Consider the following 15209-nt stretch of genomic DNA (forward strand, 5'->3'; position numbering starts at 1 on the left):
ATGCTGAAAAATTCCTAGTGCCTGGCTGTGCATGAGAGGGAGGACCCAAAAATTCAGCTGCCCTTGAGGGGGTAGCGCTACACGTAGATAGTCCTAATGATACGTTAACTTTAAGACAAAGACCACTCATTATTTTTGTCCCTTACCTCTGACCTAACCTAACCCACCCTCCCTATCCAAAGATGCATACTTACTTAGATCCAATGGCCATGGACTTCGGTGTTTATTTACATCCAGTGCCACAAGTCTCCCTGCCCTGGCCCATTTCTCTTCACCTGTGGCCTCAGGGCTCAACCTCATTGAAGTCTTTTGGGCTGTAATTAGCAGGTGTGGCCAGGACAGTAAACTCTGGGTGTAAACAATTACCAGAGTCCATGGCCATCAGACCGAGGTAAGTATGTATTTGTGGAAGGGGAGTTGGGTAAGGTTCAGTCATCGAAAATTGACAAAAAGGACAAGTGCACTTTGTTTTAAAGTGCACTTGTTCTTGCAAGTCCAACTTCAGGCTGTGTTTTTTTCATCTTCACTTTATTTCTTTCGGCTAGTCACATGCTGGGTCTTCTTTGTCTTCAGCATTCTGTCTGCAGTGGGGTGTCCTAAAGTAAAATACACTGTGCACTTTTCAAAGTGCAGTTGCGCTGTGCAAGAGCAGTTGCTCAGGAGCTTAGTAAATAAGCAGAAGCTCTGCCGACTTCCATCCTCCAATCATGCATAGCTCACAACTGTCCCTGATTTCAAGGGACTGTCCCTCGTTGGGAACTAAGTCCCCCTGTCTCTCTTTCCCCCTCATTTGTCCCTCATTTTGGTCTGATCTTTATAATTGTATATAAAATGTACTATTTATCTTTCAAACAGTGTTTCCTAGTGATAAACCTTTCATCCAATTTCTAAATTGCTGCATTTGTAAATTCCAAAAGTCAATATAAAGGAATAATAGTGGTAAAAAACCACTTGTGGGTTTAACCAACCATTTTTTTGGTACAATTCTCCTTTAAGTGGGAGTGGCAAGGGGTGTTTCTTATACCTACATACTTTCGCTAATAGGTGTCCCTCATTCCCATCTCAGAAAGTTGGGAGGTATAATTCACGTGCAAGCAAAAATGCTGTTTTTTTTATTTTTCCTGCACGTGATTGGGTACTCTTTGCAAAGTGAAGCTTTATCTCATTTACTAAGCTCTGGAGCAACTGCACTTTGCAAAGTGCATAGTCTATTTGCCTTTAGTAAATCAACCCCTTTACCTCATTACATTGGTACGGCTGTTTCCATCAATAAACTGTGAATGCAGGGTGCTGTGCTTTGGGGAGGCCCAAGATGCTTTTCACTCAGTTTTTCATTAAAGGGCCAGTTCACACCATAGAAACGCAGTCCAGATGCTTTCCAGATGCTTTTCTGCAAGCGCGTTTTTGACACATTTTTGATGCATTCCAGTGCATTTTTTCCCCTTTTTTTCATTAACCTTAAATAAGGACATGTGCGTTCCAGTGCGTTTAGGTGTGTTCCAGTGCGCTTTTGATGCGTTTTTACAGCGTTCCAGTGCAGGAAAAATGCATCATGTTCTATTTATCAGTGCCCATGTTCTACCTATCAGTGCCCATCAATGCTGCCTATCAGTGCTCATAAGTGCCCCCTATCAGTGCCCATCAGTGCAGCCTATGAGTGCGGCCTATCAGTGTTCATTAATGCCATCAATGTTCTATTTATCAGTGCCCATGTTCTACCTATCAGTGCCTATCAGTGACACCTATCATTGCTCATCAATGCCGCCTATCAGTGCCACCTATCAGTGCTCATCAATGCTGCCTATCAGTGCTCATCAATGCCCACCAGTGCTGCGCCACCTATCCGTGCCAGACACCATTGCTCATCAATGCCACAAATCAGTGCTGCGTATCAGTGCAGCCTATCAGTGCCTATTAGACATGTGCAGAACGAAAAAATGTGTTTTGTTTCATTTTGATTTGTTATTTACATAAATTTGTTTAGTTGAATTTGTTTCATTCGTTTAATCAGCTATCGGAATTTGTTACGTTTATTCGTTTTTGAATCGATTCACAAAGTTTTCAAATCAATTTCGAATAGTTTTCCAATTTCCAAAAAGAATAAAATAGAATAGAAAATAAAGGAAAAGAATAGAAAAAAACATTTTTTTTCTATTCTATTCCTTTATTTTCTATTCTATTTTATTGTCTTTGGTAATTGGAAAACTATTCAAATTTTGTCCAAATTTTTTTTCGTTATTTCAGATCCGTTTAAATTTGGTACTATTCTAATTCGGAAATTCGGAAACATTTGAATTTTCGAATAACGAAAATTTGTCCGAATTTTAATTCGGAACGAAACAAAGCGCATATGTCTAGTGCCTATCAGTGCCCCCTATCAGTGCTCATCAATGCTGCTTAAATGTTTTCATCAATGCCCATCATTGCCACGCCACCTATCCTTGCCACAGATCAATGCTCATCAATGCCACCTATCAGTGCTGCCTATCAGTGCCCATCAATGCCTCCTATCAGCACTGCCTATCAGCGGAGGGGGGAGAAGGAATAGATTGGGTGTGTCATCCCGTGCGAGAGAGGAGGGAAGGGGGGAGCAGGGAGAACTGTCAGCTCTGAGCTGTATGAGAGACGCTCTCCGCTCATAGCTGTGGAACTAGCGACCCCGCTGGGGCCCCCTGACAGTGGCAGAATGCCAAGGCCCAGTCGCAAGTGCAACTGCTGCGACCCTGGTAGTTCTGACACTGGTTTGCGTTAAAAACGGGTTTAGTTTGCACACGTTTACAAATAAATGCGTAAACAGCAGAGCCACTTCAGGGCACCACAGTTCTATCTGCAGTCTTAAATCTATACATTTTTGAGAGCCTCCATTGTAGAAGCATATGCATGAAAAGGGATAGAGGGCAGGTGAGCCTGGAGGAAGCTCACCCCTCCTTAAAGGCACAGGGATGCACTGGGCACCCAGCATATAGCACAATGGCAGCAAAGGTGTCCAGTGCGTCCCCTCACCAGTATTCCAAATACACAAAAAAATGTCCACTACCCCCACCTAAAACTGGCCTTCGCAGCAAGGAGCACATGGAAGGGCAACGCATGCAAAACAAAACCAAAGAAAATTCCCAGCTCAGCTTGCCAAACAGCCTGCCTGCTCACAGTCTTCTGCAGAATGTACTTTGAGCTGCACATGTGCAGGAGTGATGCCATCCAGCACCGGCCAGATGGCTGAAGACGGGCATCTGGAAGAAGTCAGGGAGAAGATGCCGGTGCTGGCAAAGGGAGCTCGTGGGTATCAGACCATTAAAGCGAAGGTAAATATTGGGGAGTACAAATCCACTTTACCTATACCCCGCAGTCTGGTCGATATGATTTTGTTGGTTGACTGTTGGTCAAGAACACACCCCAAGCCTGCTGACTGGACAATAAGGTCAGCATCTGCTTGATCTGTTACCTCCTTCAGTCAGCATGGTCACTGCCAGCACATGTGCATGCAGAAGAGCCCTGGTTGGTTCCTAATGCTACCATGCCTTTTCCCAGTGCTTTTCAAGTGCAAACAAGGCTGATATCAAGAAATATTCAGGTCCTTATTTTAGTTGTATTTAAAAATACATTTATTTTCTTTTTATAAAAAATAACCATATAAATTAGTGTTTTGTTATAGCTGCTTGGAGTTCCTAATTAAATAAAAAATGATTAAATTACAATTTTATTATTTTAAGAACCAAGCTGTATTTTACAAAAAAAAAAAATCTACAATCAGGAAAAGTAGATATTTAAATAAACCTAAAAACTTTTCACACTTGAGAGCGAGTCTTGGCACTCCTCTCCAGAAATGTAATTACCATTTCACAGTTGACTTTGTTGTATCGTGTGTGTTTGCTAAGGGTGGATAGATAGTTGCTAGCAGTTTAATTGGACATGCAGGTTTTTATTTGTTGACAATGCTTGGCTATAGTTCATTTTACAAACGTAATTAACCAGTCTGCAGAGTGTTCTACAGAGCAAGCACGACACACTGCGAATCCCAAAGACTATCAGTCCCTGGAAAAGTGCTATCGGTATGTTTTTATTATATTTCTATTTTAAACTGCACAGAGAAAAGGAGGTGAATGATTCTGCGAATTTGACTAAATACTCCTGGGCCCTTTGAAAATTAAAATCAGTGGGTTTTTTTTAGTAAGTTTACACTGGAGAAATGCAAAGAAATACAATTAAAATTATTCTAGCCTTGTTAAAAAGTTTTATATAAATATGTATGTTAATGCAATCAGCCTATTGTACATTGTAATTTTAATGTTTTAAAAACCCTGTAATTATGGTATATAATAGCAAAAGAACTATCATATTTATAGACAGAAGTTGTCCATACCATTGGGGCTTCTGAAATTCACACTCAACGAATGGGCACACTTTTCCTTGTATTGCATAAAGTGGATGTAAACCAAATGAATAAATCATAACTCAAATAGTTAAATGTAATTTCAAAAGTAATTTCAATATCTTTTAAAACCTGTAGCTTATTAAAATAATACCTGGTTGTAGGTCTTTGTTTATGTGCAGTATTTCCTGTTTTAGGGGACAACTCTCTGGTCCCTGTGTACCAGTTGTGCTCCTGTGTTGTCACCATGTTATTAGGCTTCTGATGGCAATTTCAACAAACTAGTAAAGTGCAAAAAAAATACAATCAAAGTCGATTTACAATCTTGTTAAAAACCTTTAGATACAGACATACCTCCCAACATTTTGAGATGGGAATGAGGGACACCTACTAACAAACGTATATAGGCATAGGACACGCCCCCTGCCACACCCCCTTAAAGGAGAATTAACTAAAAAAAAGGTTAATTAAATCCAGAAGGACTTTTTTTACCACTACTATTCCTTTATATTGGCTTTTAAAATGTACAAATGCAGAAATTTAGAAATTGGGTGAAAGGTTTAGCATTGGGAAACACTTTTTGAAAAATAAAAAGTACATTTTATATACAACTATATGAATCAGACCAAAAAGAGGGACAAATGAGGAGGAAAGAGGGACAGAGGGACATTTCTCCAAATCAGAGACAGTCCCTTGAAATCAGGGACAGTTGGGAGCTATGTACTGAGTACATCTGTATGTGAATTTATTTTGTATGTAGCGATTCCCCTGAAGGAGCTGCCTAAGTATGTATTGTCTGTTACTTTGCCTCTCAACCCTAATAACAGCCTCAGCCCCCTCTGGCACACCTAACAATAGTGTAAGTTCAATGACTAATGAGAAACACACACGTTATGATAAAACACAGAAATTTACTTTACTGCAATATTTCTGTGGAAGAATAACAGACAATAACAATATATATCCAAGTAATCAACTAGAGAGCAATAACTGAGATTTAAGAGCAATATAGATCTCAATCCTATATTCAGGCTGCTTTCAGGGGATTTCAAACCTGAGAATGTCCCCAAGAGCAGAGGCACACCTAAATGGTAAATAAAGCACAATATGACACTTTAAATCAGATTGGTTACCTTTACTCAGATTGGCTCTAGGAGTCCAGGCAGGAGGAGAGCAGAGGAATGACTCCCTTTGTGTCAGGTCTCTCTCTTCTGTCCCCTGACACCACAGGCCCAACTAAGAACTGAGCCTCTTTCTGAGATTCGGTGTTTACAAGTTAAAAACATTTTTTTTGCTAGAAAATTACTTAGAACCCCCAAACATATTATATATATATATATATATATATATATATATATATATATATAATGTGTGTGTGTGTATTATAACACCCTAGAAGAATAAAATGGCGGTTGTTGCAATACTTTCTGTCACACCGTATTTGCGCAGCAGTCTTACAAGCACAATTTTTTTGGAAAAAATACACTATTTTGAATTAAAAAATAAGACAATAGTAAAGTTAGCCCAATTTTTTTTATATTGTGAAAGATAATGTTACACCGAGTAAATTGATAGGGAACATGTCACGCTTCAAAATTGCACCCGCTCATGGAATGGCAACAACTTTTACCCTTAAAAATCTCCATAGGCGACGTTTAAAAAAATTCTACAGGTTGCACGTTTTGAGTTATAGAGGAGGTCTAGGGCTAGAATTATTGCTCTCGCTGTAACGATCGCGGCGATACCTCACATGGGTGGTTTGAACACCATTTTCATATGCGGGCGCTGCTCACGTATGCGTTTGCTTCTGCACGCGAGCTTGGCGGGATGGGGCGCGTTTAAAAAATTTTTTTTTTCTTATTCATTTTACCTTTTATTTTTTATTTTTACACTATTCTTTTAAAAGAAAAAAAAAAAGTGTCACTTTTATTCCTATTACAAGGAATGTAAACATCCCTTGTAATAGAAAAAAAGCATGACAGGACCTCTTAAATATGAGATCTGAGGTCTTTTTGACCCCAGATCTCATATGTACACTAAAATGCAATAAAAAAAAATAAATAAAAATTAAATGTCATTTGAAAAAAAATAAATAAAAAATGTCTCTTTAAGAGCTATGGGTGGAAGTGACATTTTGACGTCACTTCCGCCCTGCAATGATATGGAGACGGCTGGGGGCCATCTTCCCCTCGCTTATCTCCATACCACACGCGGAAGAGGTCCCGATCGTCTCCGCCGCTACCGACGGCTCCGGTAAGCGGCCGAGGGCACCAGAGCGCGGGAGACCTCTCCCACCACCGATAAAAGTGATCTTGCAGCGAATCCGCCGCAGAGGCCACTTTTATCTGAAAGCAGACTGCCCCCTGAAGAAGAGGATACTGAGGTTATGGTAGCTAGCTGCTGCCATAACAACGATATCCCTCTTCAAAGTACCGATGTATAACGACGGTGGGCAGTCTGTAAGTGGTTAAACACTTTATTTAAGTCAACAAGTAATGGCTTAACTTTCTGGATAAACTGTCCCACACACCCAATGCATATGTAGAGCCCTGAATATATGTGTGCTGATCTGTATGGCACTAGTAGCTTCAGTCCTTTTGAAGAAAAGATAAGATTTGGTGCACTTAAACTCTTGTATAGCGGGGGCCTGTCCGGATGTGAGCCACAGCAGACGTGTCTGAGAGAAGCTCCAGTAATCCTGATCCTAATTAATCGCCATCCTTGCTGAAAAAAACCTGGTGAGCCTCCAAACCTCCTCTGACTGTTCATCCACACCCCCTGCTTCAGCCCCAGCCAGTATATTTTGTGAACGGCCACCCAATTCAGCAGTGTTAATCCGGCCATGGCCTGACCATCCTAATCCTAATCTATCGCCATCCTTGCTGGAAAAAAGCTTGGTGAGCCTCCAAATCTCCTCTGGCAGTTCATCCACATCTCTTACTCTAGTGCAGCAGTATAGGAATCCAGATCGGCGCTACCACTAGGCGTACAAGGCAGCCACTTAGGGCGCAGCCACGGCCTGTCACCTTCTCATCCCCAGTGGATGTCACATCTGGAGCCTCCGTACCTGTGTAACAAGTCTGCAGGAGTGTATCGGAGGTCCGGAGGAGGAGAAGGAGGAATCGTGCAGGGGCGCGGGGAGGGAACTATCACATGCAGTACACTGACAGATACCTCCTTTCGCTCCCCCAGCTGCAGAGCTGTTCAGCGGCTCAGGGCTGTGATTGATGCCGAGCAGCTGGCACGCTTCCTACATTGTCACTGTTCGGGACTCACGAGGGGGCGTGACCAGCCAAGGGGTGATCCCGTCTGTTACTGGGGGGGCGGAGCGGCCGACCTCAGGGATGATCGTGCCTATTTTTTTTTTAATGAAGCCATTATGGCACTGCAGCTCCAGGGGTTAGTGCGGTTCGCCAGCATTGTAACTCTGAATCAGCCTTGTGTGTGTAACTCAGCCAGCCTGAGAGGGAGGTTGGAGAGGGGAGATCGGTGATAATGCCTCCTGCTCTGCTGTATGCATGATCGGGGACCGTCCACCCCTCAACATCCTGTCCAAAGTTTGCTGGTGGCAGGCTGGGCTAAGGGGTGGCAGGGTGCTGGGAGGAGGGATGGCAGGGTGCCCGGAGTGGGGATTGCTGGGAGCAGGAATGGCAGGGTGCTGGGAGTGGTGATTGCTGGGAGTAGGAATGGCAGGGTGCTGGGAGTGGGGATTGCTGGGAGCAGGAATGGCAGGGTGCTGGGAGTGGGGTTTGCTTGGAGCAGGAATGGCAGGGTGCTGGGAGTGGGGATTGCTGGGACCAGGAATGGCAGGGTGCTGGGAGTGGGGATTGCTTGGAGCAAGAATGGCAGGGTGCTGTGAGTGGGGATTGCAGGAGAAGTTTGGTTTGTAGAGAAAGCAGCAATTTTTAAGGTATTTTTATTTTATGTTTTTGAGCAGTCATTAAAAAGGTCAGGGCAAGGACAAAGGGGGCGGGGTCAGGGGCGGAGCCAAAGGGGGCGGCAAAATAAGGTTTCGCCTAGGGTGTCAAAAATCCTTGCACCAGCCCTGTAGGGATCTGCCTAGCTGAACTTGCCTGTCCGAACTGACCGTGGGATGCTGGGGCCACGGCTATCTTACCGGCCTCCATCCTGCCAGTCTACTCTGGTCCTCATCCACTGCAGATACTGGCAATGCAATCCTCTCCCATCTCCTCATTCCACTATAAAAGTATAAGGGACCGCTTGACTGAAACTGCCTGTCAGCACTGACCGCAGTCTCCTGTGGCCCTATGACAGCTGGCATCTTGGCTGTTCCTGCACATCCTGGGGGTAGTCTACCAGGGTACAATCTACTCTCCTGAATTGGGGTCTCCTCCCAGTGCATAACCCTTGCAGAAGTCTTAACGACCTCTTCTACGCGGCCTGACGCCGTCTTGGTTTGCAGGCTGAGTTGAAAATGGATCCCAGGGAGGTTTCGGGGGCAGCAGAATCTGGCCCGCTGCCTCAACACAACACAGCCATGATCCTCGCCACAACTGAACAGAGCAGGGCCTCGCTGCTGGTGCACATAGATCACCTTGCAGAAGAATGCACTCTTATACGGAACGACAAAATAAGGGGGTGGCTGACCGAAACAGAGACCAGGGTATCCGCCACAGAAGATTTTACCGCCACTCATATCACCTCCATAGCAGAGTTGCAGTGCACAGTACAGACCCTTGTTGCACAATCAGACGATGCTGAAAATCGGCTGAGGCGCAATGTTAGTCCTGGGTCTCCCTGAGGGAGATGAGGGGGATCGCCCGGCGGAGTTCTTGCAAGAGTTCTTTAAAAGCCTGCTAGATCTTACAGATGTCCCTACCACTTATGTGGTTGAGAGAGCTCACCTGGTACCCATGGCCATCCCTGGGACCAATCCCAGACCTTTCTTGGTCCGCTTTCTCAACGACAGGGACAGAATCATTTCTGAAGCCCGCAAACACCCCACACTCAAATACGGCACCACCACTGTTCTTCTTTTCCCTGATTTCTCGGCTGATTTGCAGAGGATAAGGAAAACCTTCAATGATGTCCCTAAAAGGCTCAGGGATAAAAATATTAAAAACAGCAGGGGACGGGCCAGGACGGAGCGATCAGCACAGAGCTGGGTTGTGGATCTTTCATACCCCGCAGCACGCCGTATAGCGATTTTGGCTTGAAATGTATGGTGCACACTAACAACTTATAAATGTGAGTACCCCACTGTGTCGATTGGATGTCATTTTAATAAAATATGTAGCGGTATCACACTATATAGCCTTTCTCTTTTTTTGGTATGGTGTTTGTGGAGCCATATAGAGAATCTGCTTGGAGAATCAGCTGTTATTAATCATTGAGCCCAGGGGTGGCTCCACAGCGTGTATTGACGCAGCTGAACACTGTGTCACACGCTCTAAGGTGAGCGCAACCACATTGGGGGTCACCAAGGCACTTCACGGCATGATCTGGGCACGTTTGATTTAGCACTGGAACTGTTTTTCTCTGAAGCACTATTACTATTATATGGATTTTTGTTGAATATTTATCACTTCACATTGCTGTGTTGGAAGATGTCTCATGAATAAGGACGATTATAGTCTTCAATATTTTATATAAGGACGATTATAGTCTACCTATCACAATAAGTGGTTTATTTACTTATTATATTTTTTCACCCATCACTTTTATTATTACAGTGGATTTTTATGTGATATAGGTATAGTACATTATTTATTGTGCACATTTATTTGGGTATTTATGCTTTGCTGTTTCATATATTTATTTATTCAAATGTGTACTTAGATTCATGTTGTTATATTTTTTTTTTATATTACATGATCTAGATACGTATTGTTTACACATTACACTTTGGGATTTATTGCACACGGCACCTTGTTGCACGTGTTGATATATTTATTTATTTAAGTACGCAGAGTGGGTTTTAGATCCATATTATCTGCACATTGCACTTTAGATTTTTTCATGTGATATCACCAGGGTGTATAGACACTTAGATATATTCCCAAGCGCAACGCAATTTTTTTGTTGACGAAAAATTAGAACACCTGCGAAAGAGCTTTGAGGTCTACTAGTTTGGAGACAAAATACAGTGGAACCTCGGATTACTAGCATAATCCGTTCCAGGAGAATGCTCGTAATCCAAAGTACTCGCGTATCCAAGCGAGTTTCCCCATTGAAGTCAATGGAAAGGAAAAACATTTTTTTCCGCATTGACTTCAATGGCATGCAATACCGCATGCAGCCAGAGGCGTGGGGGAGGCGCCGGAGAGCCTCGGAAACAGCCGGAAAGGCCTAAGGACAGCTCTGCTGACCTCGGCAAACCTCGGAAAGGCTCGGGAACGTAGTATTTCCGAGTCTTTCCGAGCATTTCCGAACGGCTACGATCGGCGCAGTTCGGCTCCGGTGCCCCCCCCACCTCAGGCCAAAAGCGGTACTGCACACCGCTTTGGCCTGAATCCTCCTAGTTTTTGCCAGACAACACTCGCAAACCGAGTTAGGATTTTTCAAAATACAGTGCTTGTATTGCGAAATGCTCGTTAACTGCGTTACTCACAATATGAGGTTCCATTGTAAGTAAACTCCTAGCAAATCTTAGCGGCTAACTCTAAGATGCAAATGGTGGTGTCAAAAATTCCTTGCTTGGATGGTAGGGTTGTCTCTGAACTAGAGCAAATACTACATGAGTTTAGGTCCTTTTACGAAAACCTTTATAAAGCGACCCCTGCGACTAGGTTAGCCTAGTGAGCAGGTTAAAGCATATCTGCAATCCTTACGCTTACCCACTCTCTCGCAGGAGGATCTTGAGTACTTGGATAGAGATTTTACTGCTGAAGAAATAGAAGTGGCAATTCGCTCTTTTCCCAGTGGCAAAACACCTGGTCCAGACAGCCTATCTGGTGAATAGTACCACATGTATGCAGCCCTAGTCGCACCTAAACTTTTGAAACTCTATGCTGATTGCAAAGAGCAAATGTCCTTGCCCCCCTCTATGTACCAGCACATATTGTCCTTATACCTAAACCTGGCAAAGATAAATCTAAACGCGCCTCTTATCGGCCGATTTCTTTGCTAAATTATGATCTCAAAATTTTGACCAAACTCTTAGCAACTAGGTTGCAAACGATCCTCCCGTCTCTGGTTAATATCGATCAAACTGGTTTCATACCAGGGAAATCGACAGATATTGACCTATGCAGAGTTTTTACACATTTACAGCTGCCTCAGTCTGATTCCTCCACTAGGGTTATATATATATATATATATATATATATATATATACGGTATCTCACAAAAGTGAGTACACCCCTCACATTTTTGTAAATATTTTATTATATCTTTTCATGTGACAACACTGAAGAAATGACACTTTGCTACAATGTAAAGTAGTGAGTGTACACTGCTAAGTGAAAATGTCCAAACTGGGCCCAATTAGCCATTTTTCCTCCCCGGTGTCATGTAACTCGTTAGTGTTACAAGGTCTCAGGTGTAAATGGGGAGCAGGTGTGTTAAATTTGGTGTTATTGCTCTCACTCCCTCCCCTCCTGGTCACTGGAAGTTCAACATGGCATCTCATGGCAAAGAACGCTCTGAGGATCTGAAAAAAAGAATTGTTACTCTACAAACAGATGGCCTAGACTATAAAAAGATTACCAAGACCCTGAAACTGAGCTGCAGCATGGTGGCCAAGACCATACAGCGGTTTAACAGGACAGGTTTCATTCAGAACAGGCCTCGCCATGGTCAACCAAAGAAGTTGAGTGCACGTGCTCAGCGTCATAACCAGAGGATGGCATTGGAAAATAGACATAGAGTGCTGCCAGCATTAATGCAGAGGTTGAAGAGGTGGGGCGTCAGCCAGTCAGTGCTTAGACCATACGCTGCACACTGCATCATATTGGTCTGCATGGATGTCCTCCCAGAAGGAAGCCTCTTCTAAAGATGATGCACAAGAAAGCCCGCAAACAGTTTGCTGAAGACAAGAAGACTAAGGTCATGAATTGCTGGAACCATGTTGTGTGGTCTGATGAGACCAAGATAAACTTATTTGGTTCAGATGGTGTCAAGCGTGTGTGGTGGTAACCAGGTGAGAAGTACAAAGACAAGTGTGTCTTGCCTACAGTCAAGCATGGTGGTGGGAGTGTCATGGTCTGGGGCTGCATGAGTGCTGCTGGCACTGGGGAGCTACAGTTCATTGAGGGAACCATAAATGCTAACATGTACTGTGACATACTGAAGCTGAGCCTGATCCCCTCCCTTCGGAGACTGGGCGGCAGTGCAGTATTCCAACATGATACGACCCCAAACACACTTCCAAGATGACCGCTGCCTTGCTAAAGAAGCTGAGGTGATGGACTGGCCAAGCATGTCTCCAGACCTAAACCCTATTGAGTATCTGTGGGGCATCCTCAAACGGAAGGTGGAGGAGCGCAAGGTCTCTAACATCCACCAGCTCTGTGATGTCATGCAGGATTGGAAGAGGACTCCAGTGGCAACCTGTGAAGCTTTGGTGAACTCCATGCCCAACAGGGTCAAGGCAGTGCTGGAAATTAATGGGGGTCACACAAAATATTGACACTTTGGGCCTAATTTGGACATTTTCACTTAGGGGTGTACTTACTTTTGTTGCCAGTGGTTAAGACATTAATGGCTGTGTGTTGAGTTATTTTGAGGGGACAGCAAATTTACACTGTTATACAAGCTGTACACTCATTCCTTTATATTGTAGCAAAGTGTCATTTCTTCAGTGTTGTCACATGAAAAGATATAATAAAATATTGAGAAAAATGTGAGGGGTGTACTTACTTTTGTGAGATACTGTATATACTCTGCATTCAATGTAGCCTATACCTACAGTGCATTCCGTGGTGTACAGTTGCTAATAAAGTGCAGGCGGTGTACACAGTATCTAATACAGTGTGTGCAGTTTCTACTACACTTCTGGTGGTGTACACAGTATATAATACAGTGCAGCCGTTGTACAGTTGCTAATACAGTGCAGGTGGTGTACACAGTATCTAATACAGTGTGTACAGTTTCTAATAGACATCAGGCAGTGTATTAATATATATATACAGTCTAGTATATATTCAGTGTAGCCTATATCTACAGTGCATTCCGTGGTGTAATGTTTCTAATACACTTCAGGCAGTGTACACAGTATCTAATACAGTGTGTACAGTTTCTACTACACTTCTGGTCGTGTACACAGCTTACAATACAGTGCAGCCGTTGTACACTTTCTAATACACTTCAGGTGGTGTACACAGTATCTAATACAGTGTAGTGTGGTGTTGCAAAACAAAAAATACATCATGTCCGGAAGGCCACCAAGGAGAGGCAGATGCTCACAGGCCACTAAAAGAGGGCAAGTAGCCTCTGTGTCTACAGTCAATAGTGGTGGTCATGGACATGGTGCATCCTCTGCAGGTGGCCGTGGGGCACGCTTGTCCTTTTTTGCTGCTGGCCGTGTTATTGAGTTACAACATGCAGAAGAGTTGGTGGAGTGGATAATGAAGCCGTCCTCATCCTCTGTCACCCAGGCTTAGAGTAGTTTGCCTTCCAACGAAGCTGCCAAAGCGGCCTATTCCACCGGGTCCTTGTCCACAGTCACTTCTTCCGTAGCCCCACCATCATGCATGGAGGAGTCCCCAGAATTATTCGACCACAGTGTCCGGTACATGCTGCTGGAGGATGCGCAGCGATTTGAAGGCTCCGATGTTGGTTCCCAGGTTGAGGAAGGGAGTAACGTGAGCCTAGAGAGAAGAGGTGCCACAAAAGGACAAGAAACTGGCAGTCATGTTTCACAGCAGGGCCCGTTCCTGAGCCCAACAAGACTATCTGTGAGGGGTTACAGTGTTGTGGCACCACCAACACCATCACCCAAGGCCTAATTTTTCTGTCCCTGTTTAACAGTGGCATGTAATTAGAATTCTTGATATAATATTTCACAGCAGGGCCCATTCCTGCACCCAACAAGAGTAACTGTGAGGGCTCACAGTGTTCTGGTACCACCAACACCTAAGGCCCAATTTTCTGCAGAGTATATAGGACAGACCGTATAGTATATATACTGCTGTTCAGAGTATATAGTGCCTGGGGGACTCCCACGCCATTTATTTAAAAATTTGGGTGCGAGGTTCCCCTTAATATCCCCCCATGACTAAGTCAATCTTCGACAAAACGTACGTCGGGAGGTAGGCGTGCTGACGTCATTGCGGTGTACAGCGTGTGTGTGGACGGGTGTCTGTGAGCCGGCATTCCTTTATGAGCTTTTCGATCTTCAATTTTGTTGTAAGTGCAATATTTTTATTTACAATAAAATTGCTTTTTATGGTTTTACACTATGGAGAGTCTCTTTTTATGTTCCTGTAATCCGGATCGCTGGTCCATCCACTGAGCTATGATCCTCTGGTATCTCCCTCTGGTATCTCCACCTGTATCAAGTGTTTTATTGCTGGTGATGATCTGATGTCCGGATATCCATCTCAGTTTACAGGCTTGCTACCGCTTGCCCTCTGGTAAGCGTGCATTTTGTACAGTGGAGGTTCACTATCACTTTATCTTTATCTGTGTTCTTTATCTTCACACGGAAGGGGGTTTTTAACAGGACTGTGTTTGTTGCTACCCCCTCTTCATTTGGGGAGTTGTCACTTTACTTCACATTTGGCTAGACTGTTATACTGTGCCTATCTAGGTATATATATCAATCTTATAGTGCAGCTTTTTACTTTTTTCCTATGGTATTGTTTTAAATATGGGAAAGATACTTTACAGGCATAGTAAGGATACCCCCAGGCACGATATTTAAAGGAATATTTAATTT

General features: G+C 43.7%; 1 long non-coding RNA gene across 1 annotated transcript in view; it reads left to right on the plus strand.

The window, feature by feature from the left end:
- Nucleotides 1–3623: 3623 nt before the first annotated feature.
- The window catches only part of LOC141112962 (uncharacterized), a 36780-nt gene continuing 25194 nt past the window's right edge, over nt 3624–15209 (plus strand). Inside the window, exon 1 of the long non-coding RNA XR_012236671.1 lies at nt 3624–4049. This is a non-coding gene — a long non-coding RNA (uncharacterized lncRNA). The remainder of the gene's footprint in view (nt 4050–15209) is intronic.

The sequence above is a fragment of the Aquarana catesbeiana genome, linkage group LG11, assembly GCF_042186555.1.
Source record: "Aquarana catesbeiana isolate 2022-GZ linkage group LG11, ASM4218655v1, whole genome shotgun sequence".
Classification (NCBI taxonomy): domain Eukaryota; kingdom Metazoa; phylum Chordata; class Amphibia; order Anura; family Ranidae; genus Aquarana; species Aquarana catesbeiana.